The sequence below is a fragment of the Maylandia zebra genome, linkage group LG23 (genome assembly GCF_041146795.1).
Source record: "Maylandia zebra isolate NMK-2024a linkage group LG23, Mzebra_GT3a, whole genome shotgun sequence".
NCBI lineage: Eukaryota > Metazoa > Chordata > Actinopteri > Cichliformes > Cichlidae > Maylandia > Maylandia zebra.
The window spans coordinates 25,917,407-25,932,208 of NC_135188.1; the positions used below are offsets into that span (position 1 = coordinate 25,917,407).

Genomic DNA, 14,802 nt, shown 5'->3' on the forward strand with positions numbered 1-14,802 from the left:
AAGTCCGCCTGAGTATTGACTACATGACGACACAAACAAGCCACCTCTGCAGCAGATATCACAGAGGGAATCTCCATTAAAGCAGAAATCTGACACAGGGCTAAACATAGAGCGGAGAGATCTCCATCCGTCCATCCATCTGTTCGCCACCCCTCTGACCAAACTCCACACTGATGACTAATCTCTGCTTTGTCCTTTCTCCACCACCCACACACCCATCCATCCATTCATCCATCCATAACCTCCTTTCGACTGTTTCATGAAGATTTCAGTCACTCAATCAGCGCCTCTGAAATGCGACGTTGCTAGCTAATAAGAAGGAATTTCAGTGTAATTAAGTCTGTAATGAGCAGAGTGATGGATGCACTGTCAAAAATCTCCACCCTGACCAGTTTGTTTAGTTTCATGTGAGGAAATTAAATTTAGTAAAAAACAACAACAATAACAACAACAACAAAAATCAAAAATCAAATCAGCTTAAAATGAGAGAAGAATAAGAAATCCACACAGAGGAGAAACCAGAACAAGAGAATAAATTAAACTATGAATTAATCATCCAGAATGGGTGGCTGATTGCCATCATTGATATGGAAGTATTAAAAAGATAAATAAATGAACTTTCAAAGTAAGTCAAACTTTTTAAAAGAGGGGATGTTTTTTAGCTTTCATGCATCAGAAAATCCTTTTTATTTTATTTTTTTTACAAATGATTTGTTGATGCTTATTTCACAACATTATTTTTGCTTGTTGAGGTTTTGTTTCAAATACACAGGTAATACTATTCTTTTTAAAAAAAGACATGCTCTATTATCATTAGCTGAATACACAGACAATGAGTTAACCATAAAATACTCCTACCGAACTGAAAATTTGTAGTACTACAAAGTCTGGATTGACTTTGCTGGCGAATTGCTGGTAACGCTCTAGATGCTAAGTAGCCAGCAGGTTAATAATTACAGTGAAGGTTAGAGACACTCAACACTGCAAAAGCCTCCATCCACTTAAAGCTGCGGTAGGAAGAAACACAGCACTAAAACTTCTTGGTTACGGCAAAAATCATAATCACCATTGCCTTAGTCAATACTACATACAATCTTAAAACGTGTTTTTACAGTAGATTTTCTTGTGTCTTACTGTGCTCTGGAAAAGTCTTGAGCCACCCCTCATTTATTTGTTAGGAAAACAGGAAATAGGTACTGCATTTTATTGAAACATGTGCAAACATACATGGGAGTACAGTATATAAGAGTTCTTTCTCCCCACTGTCGCCAACTGTTTCTCGTATGGTCTTATTCATATTGAATAAGTATAATATTGAATAATATTGACTGAATATTGAATTCAATATTGAATATTGAATAATAATGAATATTGAATAATATTCATAATGAATAAGACCATATTCATATGGTCTTATTCATTCGTATGGTCTTATTCGTTGCTCGTATGGGATCGTCTGATTGTTGGGGTTTTGTCTGTGTTATTGTAGGTTCTTTACTCCAAAGTTCAGAGCATTTTGAGATGACTCTTGCTGTGAGCTGGTACTGTTTAAATAAAACTAAAGTGAGGTGAAATATCCATGAAATTATGTTATGTCATGTGTGCCTAAAACGTTATGTGTGGAGAAGGCCGACATGAAGACAAACTTGAACAAAAAACAAGCCTTTTATTGGGCTGAAATTAAAGGCCAAAAGGAAAGCATAAATAGAAATACTGGAATAAATAAGATAAAAATGATAAATCCAAATAAACAAGAGGAGCTTCAACAATTATCTTGATAAGAGTAAAAAGGAAGGCATGATGGTCTATACAGCATAGACTGAAAAACAGGAGGGAAATGAGACAAAATGAAAGTAATTCCTCTCAGGTGATGGTGGGTAGCCCCAGAGGTAAGCCTTATAGAAAACAAGCAAGAAAATAGCCATTTATAGTAAAACAGGCAATAAACAAAAGACAGCTAACACTACAGACAGCACAAATCCTGATGAGTAGAGCCACAGCACTATTTGTGTTTTTCCTGCAATGAATAGTATTCAGCTGACTCTTCTGATACAGTGATCGCTGTTTTTACACAGGTGACTTTAGAAAAATGTCTTACTTGTGTTTCTGTTTATAGAAACAGGCACTAGGTAATATCTCGCCTCCATCTATTTTATTCTGCTCGCTTACGGCCAATCTGTTTCTTTTTTATTAGAAGCAGAAATTTCTTAGTTCTCTGTTTCATCTCGATCACTTTCTAGCTCGCTCTGTGGCTCAGCCATCGCTCTCTCCCTTTCACTGACGCATCATCTCTGTGGACTTCATCAGTGGCACAATAAACCAAAGAGGGAAAAAAAGATCGATCGATTCTTTTGTTTTTCATCTCCTTTTTTATTTGTACTACTGCTGTTTCATATGGCTTAAAAAACGTGTACTCCTTGTAGGTTAAGCAGTGAGAGTTGAGCCCCACCCATGGCCCGTTCAGCAGCATCTCCTGCCTGGAATCAGAAGGGTGGAGCCAAGTTTAATTACAAATGCAAATCAAATTGAAAGCACTGCACAAAACAGACAGATGAATAAGGTGATATAACAGAAGGCTAAACTAGAGTCAAGTGTGGAAAAACTGCAGGACACTTATTTGGAAAACAGGTGGATGAACAATCTTTGATGGCAAGCATAGCAACTAGTGACATAGCAACTTGTAAAAAGCTTCATGGCCAAGTAAGGCTTGTTCCCTCTTTATTCCATGACAAACTGAGGAAATACAAGACCTGGATTAGTAGGTTACTGGAATTCTATAAATGATGCCCAAAAAGCAGGAAGTAAGTAAGTAAATTTATTTAATAGCACCCTTTAAGATATCCCAAGGTGTTTTGGATCAAAATAAAATTAACAACAACAAAAAAATAAATAAATGTGGAATGAAATTTTACCCAAACACTATTTTAAAAAGATGGGACTTCAGCTGCTTTTTGAGTTCACAGAGCTCACAGATCATAGACTGGAGGGCAGAGGGTTTGAGAGAGTGGGGGCCACAAAATACAAAGGCTCTGTCACCTTCTTCAGCTTTTAGGTAAGATCTGGGAATGGCAAATAACCGCTGATCAGAAGATGCTGGTGACATATCGTTGCAAAAGTTTACTAATATATATTTTGCCAGGCACATAACACCAGAAATTTGAGTTTAACTCTAAACTTGATGGGGAGCCAGCGCAGTGAGATCAGCAGAGATGTGACACGGGAACATTTGATCTGATGAGGAACCAAAGCTAGAGACACTCCGAGGAGGTTTGGTGAGTTCCAGTGGTCAAGGACGAGCATGAAAAACAATCTCCATCTCAGATTTGGATATAATAGGATGTCAAAATGTATCCCTGGTGGATGGGTTAAAATAAAAGGAGGGTGAACTCAGACTTCTAAGGACTTGGGTGGACCAGGCTTGCAATAAAGATCTCTATTTTATTCTCGTTAAACTGACATCCAAGATTTTATAAAATTCAAACAATTCAGTACAATTAAAACTTGATTAACTCACTGAGGTTTAAAAAGTGATATAAAACAGAATATCATCAGCACAACAGTGATAAGAAATATCTCTAAATGATCTTGAAAGCTGACGTGAAGGAAGTAAATACAGTAAAAGAAAAAAAAGGAAGACACGCACAAAGAGGTGTTCAAAGGGGTGCGCCCGAACCTGCCTGACAGGTGAGATTTTATGGATTAGCTAGAACCCAGGAAACGTGGAGGCTTTCCAATTTTCCTCTCACATCACCCAAATATGCTGGTTATAAAGCATTTTTAAAAATTTTGATCCCTGCCCCAGCTGTAACTCAGCTAAGGCCTGCAAAAGCTGCTTTTTTACAGATTTAAGAAAAAGAAGCTCCGTGTCTCATTTACAGACAGAAAGCACTCATAGATTTTAAGGAGATTTTCTGCAGCTGAACTGATTTAGAAGCTGTGCCCCTGGAAAGCGTTTTAACCCACGGAGTCATAGAAACAGACTCTGCCATACGCTCTCCTGCATGATTCAGTTTCAGCAGAAAAGCCTGTCACACTCACAGTAGCACGTTTCTCCAGGGAAACTCCTCGTTTCTCTGGCAAACTTCTCCCCTCAGCTCACATTAATTAAACAGAGTACATGCTGTGTAAAGTCGCCGTCTGGCTTTCTACTGTACATCACATAGTATCTCTCCTCCGAGGCCACATACAGCTCCGGCTCCATCTTGGCATCTGTACAGGAGCGCAGCCATCAGAACCAAAGCTCCTTTCTGATCAGCTAATTTCCAAAGAAGACACTAGAAACCACACTGCTATCTGTGGTTTCCCTGGTGGGTGAGGATGAAATGCATTCATGTGAGTTTTGATCTATTCCACAAGAAATCATTTGCTCTCACATCTGGAAGCAACTCAAGAAAACAAACAACCATAGAAAACAACATCAAAACAACCCAGTTCAAATAATGATGGTTGGGGAAAACAGTATCACAGTGTCACGGTATGATGGCAGAAAACTGCACTGTAGATGGGCATCTCAGCAAACCATTCAATGCTGATTAACTGCCGGATGAATGTTTTTTCTCAATGTCTCATCTTCGTTTGAGAAAAAAGGCCCAAAATGTTAGAAAGGTGACATTAATCTCTGTTGGACATAAAATGATCTTTATTGATTCAAGCAAAATAAAACAAAGCATTCACACCTGTGAACAAGAGATCTGACAAAGAATTTACCCCTCTGAGCTCTGAGGCCTATTTCTTCATTTCTGACTGACTGACACTGAACTACACCTAAAGTTTATAAAGGTGATTATAATCAGGAGAACTGTGAGGAAGATTAACTCTAACAGATGATTTTCTATAAACTGGTTCTTATATAGTGCCTTTTTACTCCACTGAGCACTCAAAGCACTCACTTGCCTCATTAGCCCATTCATACAAGCACTTTTTTCTATGCGCAAATGCTTCTTATCCAACATTCACACACCAATGGATGCATCGGAGAGCAACTTGGGGTTAGTATCTTGCCCAAGAATATTAACTGGAAAGTTGTCAGTAACATGATTGGGTATAAAAAGAGCATCTTAGAGAGGCAGAGTTTCTCAGAAGTAAAGATAGGCAGAGGTTCACCAATCTGCAAAAAACCCAAAACAAACAAAACAAAAACAAAAATCTTGGAACAGGAAATTTTGGAGCAGCTTGCACATCTGGAAAGGCACCATCAATGCTGAAAGGTATAAACATATGTTCCCGTCCAGTCAATGTCTTTTTTAGAGAAGGCCTTACATATCTCACCAAGACAATACTTAGCAACCTTCTACAGGGTGGGCCATTTATATGGATACACCGTAATAAAATGGGAATGGTTGGTGATATTAAAGTTCTGTTTGTGGCACATTAGTATATGTGAGGGGGCAAACTCCTCAAGATGGGTGGTGACCATGGTGGCCATTTAGAAGTCGGCCATCTTGGATACAACTTTTGTTTTTTCAATAGGAAGAGGGCCATGTGACACATCAAACTTATTGGTAATGTCACAAGAAAAACAATGGTGTGCTTGGTTTCAACGTAACTTTATTCTTTCATGAGTTATTTACAAGTTTCTGACCACTTATAAAATGTGTTCAATGTGCTGGCCATTGTGTTGGATTGTCAATGCAACCTTCTTCTTTCACTCTTCACACACTGATAGCAACACCGCAGGAGAAATGCCAGCACAGGCATCCAGTATCCGTAGTTTCAGGTGCTGCACATCTCGTATCTTCACACCATAGACAAATGCCTTCAGATGACCCCAAAGATAAAAGTCTAAGGGGGTCAGATCGGGAGACCTTGGGGGCCATTCAACTGGCCCACGATGACCAATCCCCTTTCCAGGAAACTGTTCATCTAGGAATGCTCGGACCTGGCACCCATAATGTGGTGGTGCTCCATCTTGCTGGAAAAACTCAGGGAACGTGCCAGCTTCAGTGCATAAAGAGGGAAACACATCATCGTGTAGCAATTTCAAATATCCAGTGGCCTTGAGGTTTCCATTGATGAAGAATGGACCCACTATCGTTGTACCCCATATACCACACCAAACCATCACTTTTGTTGTTCCAACAGTCTTGGAGGGATCCATCCAATGTGGGTTAGTGTCAGACCAATAGCGGTGGTTTTGTTTGTTAACTTCACCATTCACATAAAAGTTTGCCTCATCACTGAACAAAATCTTCTGCGTGAACTGAGGGTCCTGTTCCAATTTTTGTTTTGCCCATTCTGCAGATTCTGTGCGCCGATCTGGGTCATCCTCGTTGAGATGCTGCAGCAGCTGGAGTTTGTAAGGTTGCCATTTGTGAATGGCTAATAACTGCCGAAGGGATGTTCGACTAATGCCACTCTCCAGTGACATGCGACGAGTGCTACGCTGTGGACTCTTGTTGAATGAAGCTAGGACAGCCACTGATGTTTCTTCATTAGTGACAGTTTTCTTGCGTCCGCATTTTGGCAAATCCAACACTGAACCAGTTTCTTAGCAAGCAGTTTGCTAACTGTAGCATGGGAGATGGGTGGTCTCGTAGGGTGTCTTGCATTGAAATCTGCTGCAATGACCCGGTTACTGCGTTCACCAGATATCAACACAATTTCGATCCGCTCCTCATGTGTTAACCTCTTCGACATGTCAATGGCTGTGAACAAAGAGAAACTTGTAAATAACTCATGAAAGAATGAAGTTACGTTGAAACCAAGCACACCATTGTTTTTCTTGTGACATTACCAATAAGTTTGATGTGTCACATGGCCCTCTTCCTATTGAAAAAACAAAAGTTGTATCCAAGATGGCCGACTTCTAAATGGCCACCATGGTCACCACCCATCTTGAGGAGTTTGCCCCCTCACATATACTAATGTGCCACAAACAGGACTTTAATATCACCAACCATTCCCATTTTATTATATAGTGTATCCATATAAATGGCCCACCCTGTAGAATTGACCTGCCTGCAGTCCAGCATAAACTGAGAATGTTTGGAGCATCATGAAATAAAAAAAAAAGTGAGACCTAGGACTGTTGAGCAGCTAGAATCCTCAATTAAACAAGAATGGGACAACATTCCTCTCCCAAAAGTCCAGCAGCTGTTTCCCTGTCCCAACTTTATGAGATATATTGATGCCATTTAATTTTTTAAAAAGTCCTAATTTTCTTCTTAAAATTATACATTTTAAAAGTTTTCTGTGTTCTATTGTTAATAAAATATGGGTTCAAGAGATTTTCAGTCACTGCATTTTGGGTTTTTTTTTTACATTTACACGGCAGCCCAACTGTTTTGGAAACAGGTTTGTACGTTTCGTAGTTTCCCAGGCGCTTCTCTCCTTTAATCTATTCAGTGTCACGGTTCTGGGTCAGTTTGACCCAGTATTTTGAGTTGTTATGTTTTGGTGTGTTTTTTCATTATGGATTGTTTTCTTATTCTCTTGTAGCGCTTGTATTGGTGATGGTGGTGATGATGATGATGATGAACATGATGCAAAAAGACTGGAAGATAGCAGATCTTATTTCATTAAATGCTTTTAAGTCCAGATTGAGAGAGCCAGAGAAAAATGTTTTTAAAATGTAATTGTTATTTATAATATGTATGTAACTTTGTAATTTCAACGTGTTGTCGCCTCTTGGCCAGGACTCCCTTGCAAAAGAGGTTTTTAATCTCAATGGGACTTTTCCTGGTTAAATAAAGGTTAATAATAATAATGATTAGAGTTTCATGTTTCTGTTTATCCGTGTTTAAGGAATTGTGGTCCCATGTATTGTTTGAGAGCCATGTGTTATATTCTGCCTCTCAGTCTGCGTCTTTGTTTAGTGGTTTATTTTTTCCTGTTTTATTTTGAAGGATTGTGTCTTATGTTAGTGTGTCCAGCTTTGCTCCCCTGTCTCGTTAGCCCTAATCTCTCCCAGCTGTGTCTCCCTCCTGTTTTCCATTCCCTTGATCCTGCCCCAAGTGGAGGAGTTCAAGTATCTCGGGGTCTTGTTCGCGAGTGATGGGAGAAGGGAGCCGGAGATCGACAGACAGATTGGGGCTGCAGCTGCAGTAATGCAGACGCTGCACCGGTCCGTCGTGGTGAAGAGGGAGCTGAGTGTAAAAGCGAAGCTCTCAATTCACCGGTCGATCTACGTCCCTACCCTCACCTATGGCCACGAGCTGTGGGTAGTGACTGAAAGAATGAGATCGCAGATACAAGCGGCAGAAATGAGCTTCCTCCGAAGGGTGGCTGGCCTCTCCCTTAGAGATAGGGTGAGAAGTTCTGCCATCCGGGAGGGGCTCGGAGTAGAGCAGCTGCTGCTCCACATCGAAAGGAGCCAGCTGAGGTGGTTCGGGCATCTGACAAGGATGCCCCCTGGGCGCCTCCTGGGTGAGGTGTTCCAGGCATGTCCCACCGGGAGGAGGCCCCGGGGCAGACCCAGGACACGTTGGAGAGATTATATCTCTCGGCTGGTATTCCCCCGGATAAGCTGGAGGAGGTGGCTGGGGAGAGGGAGGTCTGGGCCTCTTTGCTTAGGCTGCTGCCCCCGTGACCCGGCCTCGGATAAAGCGGATGAAGATGGATGGATGATTACTGCCGTGTGTATATAAGCCCTGTGTTTCCTTTGTTTTCTGTCGCGTCGTTAACGGCTGTTCATCCTCATATCACCCTGTGTGGTCTGTTTGCCTGCTTGCTAGTTTATTTGCATTCCAGGCTAGTTAGTTCTTTGTTCAGTCTGCAATCCCACAATAAAGCTGAGGGTTTTGAGTTCACCAGTTCCTCTGTGAGTCCTGCTCTTGAGTCCACCTTTCCTGCCTGCCTTCACACAGCCATGACAGAACGACGCGACCATAACCTGGACCCAGCGGGCTCATCCCGGGAGAGCGATCTCACCCGCATCATGGGCTTAAAAAAGTGGATTTCCCACACGAAGGATACTAAGGCAATGGCGATCGGATTAAACGCTATCGGAGCAATCCTCGAGGGAAATCCCCATCTTTGCCAACTTAAAGGATTTATGGGTGTAATGAACGAGTTGCACGAAGCCTGGGAGGTTCTTCAAGCTCAGGAGCTAGCAGCCTTTGCTCGCTCACAGTACTCCATGCCAAGGCCTCAGCAGCAGCAGCAACAGCAACAGCGGACGGAGCTCACTGTGAAGCAGCGTAAGCTCCCTGCGACGCAGCAGCAGAACGCGGAGCTGTCTGCAACGCCACAGCGGTCGCCACAGCAGGATGTCAATCCCTTGCCGCTGCCACAGAATGATCTACTGACTCCGGTCTGCTCCTACTATCGCTCACCTGCGTCTTTGCTGGCAGCAATGTGGTCAGGGAATGAGGAGCTGGCCCCAACCACTCCGCTGTTACCGGTCTCCTCTACACTCTCCACTCCTGCCTCCAAGAGAAAGCGGCGTACACGCCGCCAGCATTTCACCCCTCAGCCGGATTCCAGAGCCTCTGAGCCGCCGGTGGTGAGTGAGAAAGACTCTCTCTGTTCACTTTCTGAGCCTAGAGGTCAGCAGGTGCGCCAGAAGCCGTGCGCCTACTGGTTCTGCCCTGTGTGTTCCAGGGGCCCCTGTGCCTACTGGTCCTGTGACTGCACCTGCTGGAGGGCCCAAGGAGCCCGTCCAGCCACCAGCAGCTTCATCCTCGCCTGGTCCAGCTTCAGCTTCATCTGCCTCGCCTGGTCCAGCTTCACCCTCGCCTGCAGCTGCAGCGTCACCCGCAGCTGCAGCGTCACCCGCAGCTGCAGCGTCACCCGCAGCTGCAGCAGCTTCATCATCCGCTTCGCCTGCAGCAGCAGCTTCTTCAGCTTCACCTGGCCCTGCAGTTGTTGCACCGCCGACCAAGGTACGTCCAGTACCTCAGCATTGCTGGCCACTTTCTGGGCCACCAGCCGGACGTCATCACCGTCGCGGGAGACCTCCGGATTGGCTTCGTCTGCATCGTTGCCGTCCGCATGGTCAGCCCCCTGAACTGTTTGCCCGTTGCCGCCGCAGCCTTTCGCACGGTCGGCCTCCGGAACTGAACTGTTTTGGCCTCCTGCGCTGTCGGCCTACGGGTCGGCCCCCTGAACTGTTTGTTGGGTTTAGTTTTTCTTGACCATCGGGGGTTTTAGTTTGTTTTTGGACTCTGTCCGTCCTTGTTTTCTGTTTGGTGACATTTCTTCTTTTTGTTGTTGTCCTGTCTGGAGCCAGCCCTTGGGGGGGGGGGGGGTACTGTCAGGGTTCTGGGTCAGTTTGACCCAGAATTTTGAGTTATGTTTTGGTGTGTTTTTTCATTATGAATTGTTTTCTTATTCTCTTGTAGCGCTTGTATTGATGATGATGATGATGATGATGATGATGATTAGAGTTTCATGTTTCTGTTTATCCGTGTTTAAGGAATTGTGGTCCCATGTATTGTTTGAGAGCCATGTGTTATATTCTGCCTCTCAGTCTGCGTCTTTGTTTAGTGGTTTATTGTTTCCTGTTTTATTTTGAAGGATTGTGTCTTATGTTAGTGTGTCCGGCTTTGCTCCCCTGTCTCGTTAGCCCTAATCTCTCCCAGCTGTGTCTCCCTCCTGTTTTCCATTCCCTTGATTACTGCCGTGTGTGTATATAAGCCCTGTGTTTCCTTTGTTTTCTGTCGCGTCGTTAATGTCTGTTCATCCTCATACCACCCTGTGTGGTCTGTTTGCCTGCCTGCTAGTTTATTTGCATTCCAGGCTAGTTAGTTCTTTGTTCAGTCTGCAATCCCAAATAAAGCCGAGGGTTTTGAGTTCACCTGTGCCTCCGTGAGTCCTGCTCTTGGGTCCACCTTTCCTGCCTGCCTTCACACAGCCATTCAGAATTTATCTTAAAATTTTACTCACTTAAATTGGACTTAAATCTCAGCTTCAGCTTAAAGACTTTGACTTTTACTAAATTATGCTCTAAATACTATAAGCATACTATAAATTTAACCATTCCTGGAGGTGTAAGGTGAGAACATGGCTCATCATGGAGGGTGTGATGTAGCATAACTTAAGCAGCAAGGAAGGTGATAAGTAAATAGCATTAGCAGACAATTGAAGTTCTTTTTAAGCATACTTTATTGCTAGCATCTCCCTTTTACCATAAAACAATCAATCAGGCATGCAAAAATCCCACTGGCTTTATACAGGACTTTGCCCACACCTGACCTCGTTAGCCCCTACCATTGAACAAAATAGGTCAAACCAAATAATACAATTCTAAACAAAGAACAGGAATAAAGTCATGCATGAAACTGACAAACTCATTTACTCAACTAAATGGTTTGTAAAGTAAAACACTGCATACAATATAACTCAAAAGGCTACTTTAAAGAAAACAAACAATACTATACAAAATGAAAAACCCTCCATTTGGTTACACCCAGTGATCCAATCATTGACCTCATGACCCTATATAAACAGGAAGTAGTGGGCGGCCCTTCCCATACACCCATCTCACATACAGGACCTGAATGCACAACATGGACACCATGGTAAGTATAACCAAAGCAACATAAAGAAACATAATTTACTAGACATGTGCCTGTAAACAAAAGAAAATTCAGATGATCTGATGGTTAGTAGTGTTTGCTTTAAAACACATGCATGGATGTAAAGAATGTAACTACTGCTACCACAAACAAAACCCGGGATATTGTGTGTTAAGAGAAGTTACACCAGCACTGTCTAAATTAAAGCATTATGGCTGACTGTAAAATAACAGAACACAGAATAACAATATACACAAGTGACAAATGGCAAATGAATTCTGTCCTAGCCACTTTGTCACAGAGGGCATCGCAGTAATAATACTAATTTCAAAGCAGCAGTAATTAGAAAAATCAACACAAAAATGCGGCTTCATATGAAAGGCTGTGGATCTACTGAACTCCAGCCTCTCATCACCATCGTCATCATCAGAGTGTCCATACTTTGCTTTTATCGTCCATTAGCCGGCTGTCAGACTGGATGAATTCAGTGTCGTTTTCATAATGGAGCTTCTGGCATTTGTGGCCGCTGCGGTGTGAGTGTGAACTCGTCCTCTGCTCTGCAGGCTGACGGGGTGGGATATTTAAGGTGGAATGAGTCAGCCTGGATGAAGCAGAGCAAACCTGAGGGCTGCTGCTTACCGGCAGCAGTGGAAGCCAGGTTGAGACCCTTCTTGGCTCCGTCGACCTGTGAACTTTTACACCGGCTCGCACTGATCACTCTGACTGGAGCTCGCGGCGCCGCATTTTAAAGGAAAGATTTACTGACAGTTTGAATAAAATCCAGTGAAAACAAGCAGAAAAATGCCTCCTTCTTACAAGCAGGGTGTGTGAAACAAAATCTGGCTCATATAGTTGGAAGAAAAATTATTCAACCCCTACTGCATATTAGCTTTATTGGTATAAATTACAATAATTGAGCTGTTTGTATGAATCCAATTACCTAAGAGTGGTTTAAATGTCTTTATTAAACCAATATTAAAAGGGTGTTTTTTCCCAAATTGAACATGATACTTTTACTGAATACTGCAGCCACAAAACTGCTTCAACCGAATTGACAAGTGTTATTAATCCTTTGCTGAGCTTCAACCTGCTCCAAACATGCTGGGTTGCCAGAACATCTATTGGCAGTGTTCCCTAGGAATTTCAGACCATTCCTCATTGGAAAAGGCTTCCAGTTCTGTCACATCCTTCTTCAAATCCAAACCAGAGACTTTCTATGCAAGATGTAAGTCATGCCTCCACAGTAGACACAATATTCCAGGGCTTCATCTGCAACCAGGTCTTGATGGATTTCGAGGTAAGCTTGGGGTAAATCGACACTCAAGCTTGAGCTCTGATGGTGTGATGTTTTCTTCCAGAAGCTCATGTTGGGTGCTACATGACAGGAGCAAAGTGGCACTGAGCCAGCACCATGCTTCACTGCAGAGGGAAAGCTCTTCATTCTTCCTCTTTCCAATATACTGCAGAGACACACAAAGCTATTGCAACACTTCACTGGCTTATCCAGATAGTTCACTTCTATTCAGTTTTATTCATGTAGCACCAAATCACAACAGCAGTCACCTCAACACACTTTATATTGCAAGTTAAAGACCCTATAATATTAGAGTGAAAACCCCAACAATCAGATGACCTTCTATGAGCAAGCACTTGACGAGACTGGGAAGAAAAAACTACCTTTTAACAGGAAGACATAGAGATCTTCAGCATGTAGTGAGCACCTTACTGTATGAACTGAAACCTGCTGCCACAGAGTCCAATTGAAAGTTTTTTTGTAGTATTTCTTGTAGTTTTGTAGTGATCTGCCAGTGATAACTTCCTCTCTCTGCCTAATTTGGGTGGTGCAGCCACAGTAACTCTGACTTTAAGTCTGCAAACTATAATTCCAGCAGTGTCTCTGAAAACATTCAGTGTCTTTGCTATTTTATTTCTTCTCTTGTTTGTGCAATGCACAGTTTTCTTCTAACTGTTTGAACCTCTTGTCTGTCAAATGCATATCCGGTTGTTCAGTGATGACGCGACGAATCCTACTTCCGGGTCTAAAGTAGTCTGCGTTTAATATGGCTTTTGTGTTGTTAACATGTTTAATGTTATGTATTTTCTTCTATTTGATCTCGAAAAGCTCCTAAAACAGTCAGTGATCCCTGTTGACCTCCCTCGGCTTTTATTACCATTAATCATTTATTTATTTAAGCTCAGTTTTTAAAACCTTAGGATGTAACTACAGCCCAGCCCATGCAGCAGTATATGAATGACTAACCTCGTATTGTGGATGGATTATCTCAGTTGTTCTCCTGGCTAAAGTTTGGTCCTTTTACAGCATCCTGCCATGCGATTACATTTGTTTCTGACCACCGAGAACACTCACGTTAACTTTTATCGAGTGGAAAAACAGTTAGCTTGTTTATATTATGCTAACATAGCTGTGTCGCTAGCGGTCACGTAGCACATCATTATATACCAGCTAGCCCAACTTCAGTAACCCTACAAACGTCACTGCTGTTTAGTTTTCTGTCTTCATTTATGCTGGAAGTGATAGCAGAGATGTACGTTTTAGTTTGTTTCCAAAACCCCGCAGTCAGGACATGCTATATTGTATTTAGATAGAAGCTAGCGAGCTAACTCCCTGCTAACTTCTAACTCCGTTAAATGTCATAAATTCCGTTTTCATGGATGCCTGGATGTTAAACTCAATTGTTACATCTGGTAGAGCAGAACGCTGATTTTATTAAAGATGAAAGACTTTAGACAGTTTTTCAACTCTCAGTAATGCCACAGTGATCGTTTGATATATGGACCTGCAGCGGAGTTTAGACCCAGACACGGCTAGTGACGTCAGACTGAACAATCGGATAGAAGTACATTTAATACCATCCATCCATCCATCCTCTGCTGCTTATTCAGATCTGGATCATGGGGCTAACTGTGTAAACAGAGATGCCACTCCCAAGCTACCTCCTACAGCTGTTCTGGGGGGACACCGAAGCTTTATAATTAGGTGTAAATAATTAAAACCTTTACCACATGTGACATGCAGGAGTATATTTATGATTATCCGGTACTTTTTCATTACAAGAATACCCTTTTTTGTTACAGTTACGAAGCTACAGAGCTAAAATAACTGCCATTGTTTACTTTTTTAAATTACTAACAAAATGGAAGTAGAGTGAAAAATCTATCATCATGTTTATTTTCATACAGAGTACCTTTGTAATAATGTTGAAGTCCAGGCTCTGGGGAGGCCAATCCATGACTGATTGAGTTCCACTGTGTGTTTTTCTATCCAGGGATGATTTTACTGCACTGGCAGTGTGTTTGGGATCATTGTCAGGCTGAAAGATGAAGC

The 14,802-nt window shown here is 42.3% G+C and overlaps 1 protein-coding gene and 1 long non-coding RNA gene across 4 annotated transcripts in view; one reads left to right on the plus strand and one right to left on the minus strand.

Moving 5' to 3' along the window:
- Positions 1–14,802, minus strand: part of ptprnb (protein tyrosine phosphatase receptor type Nb) — a 56,971-nt gene that overhangs the window by 35,083 nt on the left and 7,086 nt on the right. The gene's annotated exons all lie outside the window — the stretch shown is intronic.
- On the plus strand, positions 10,977–12,258 carry LOC143414919 (uncharacterized). The gene is made up of 2 exons (XR_013095524.1): positions 10,977–11,459; positions 12,020–12,258. It is a non-coding gene; the product is annotated as an uncharacterized LOC143414919 (long non-coding RNA).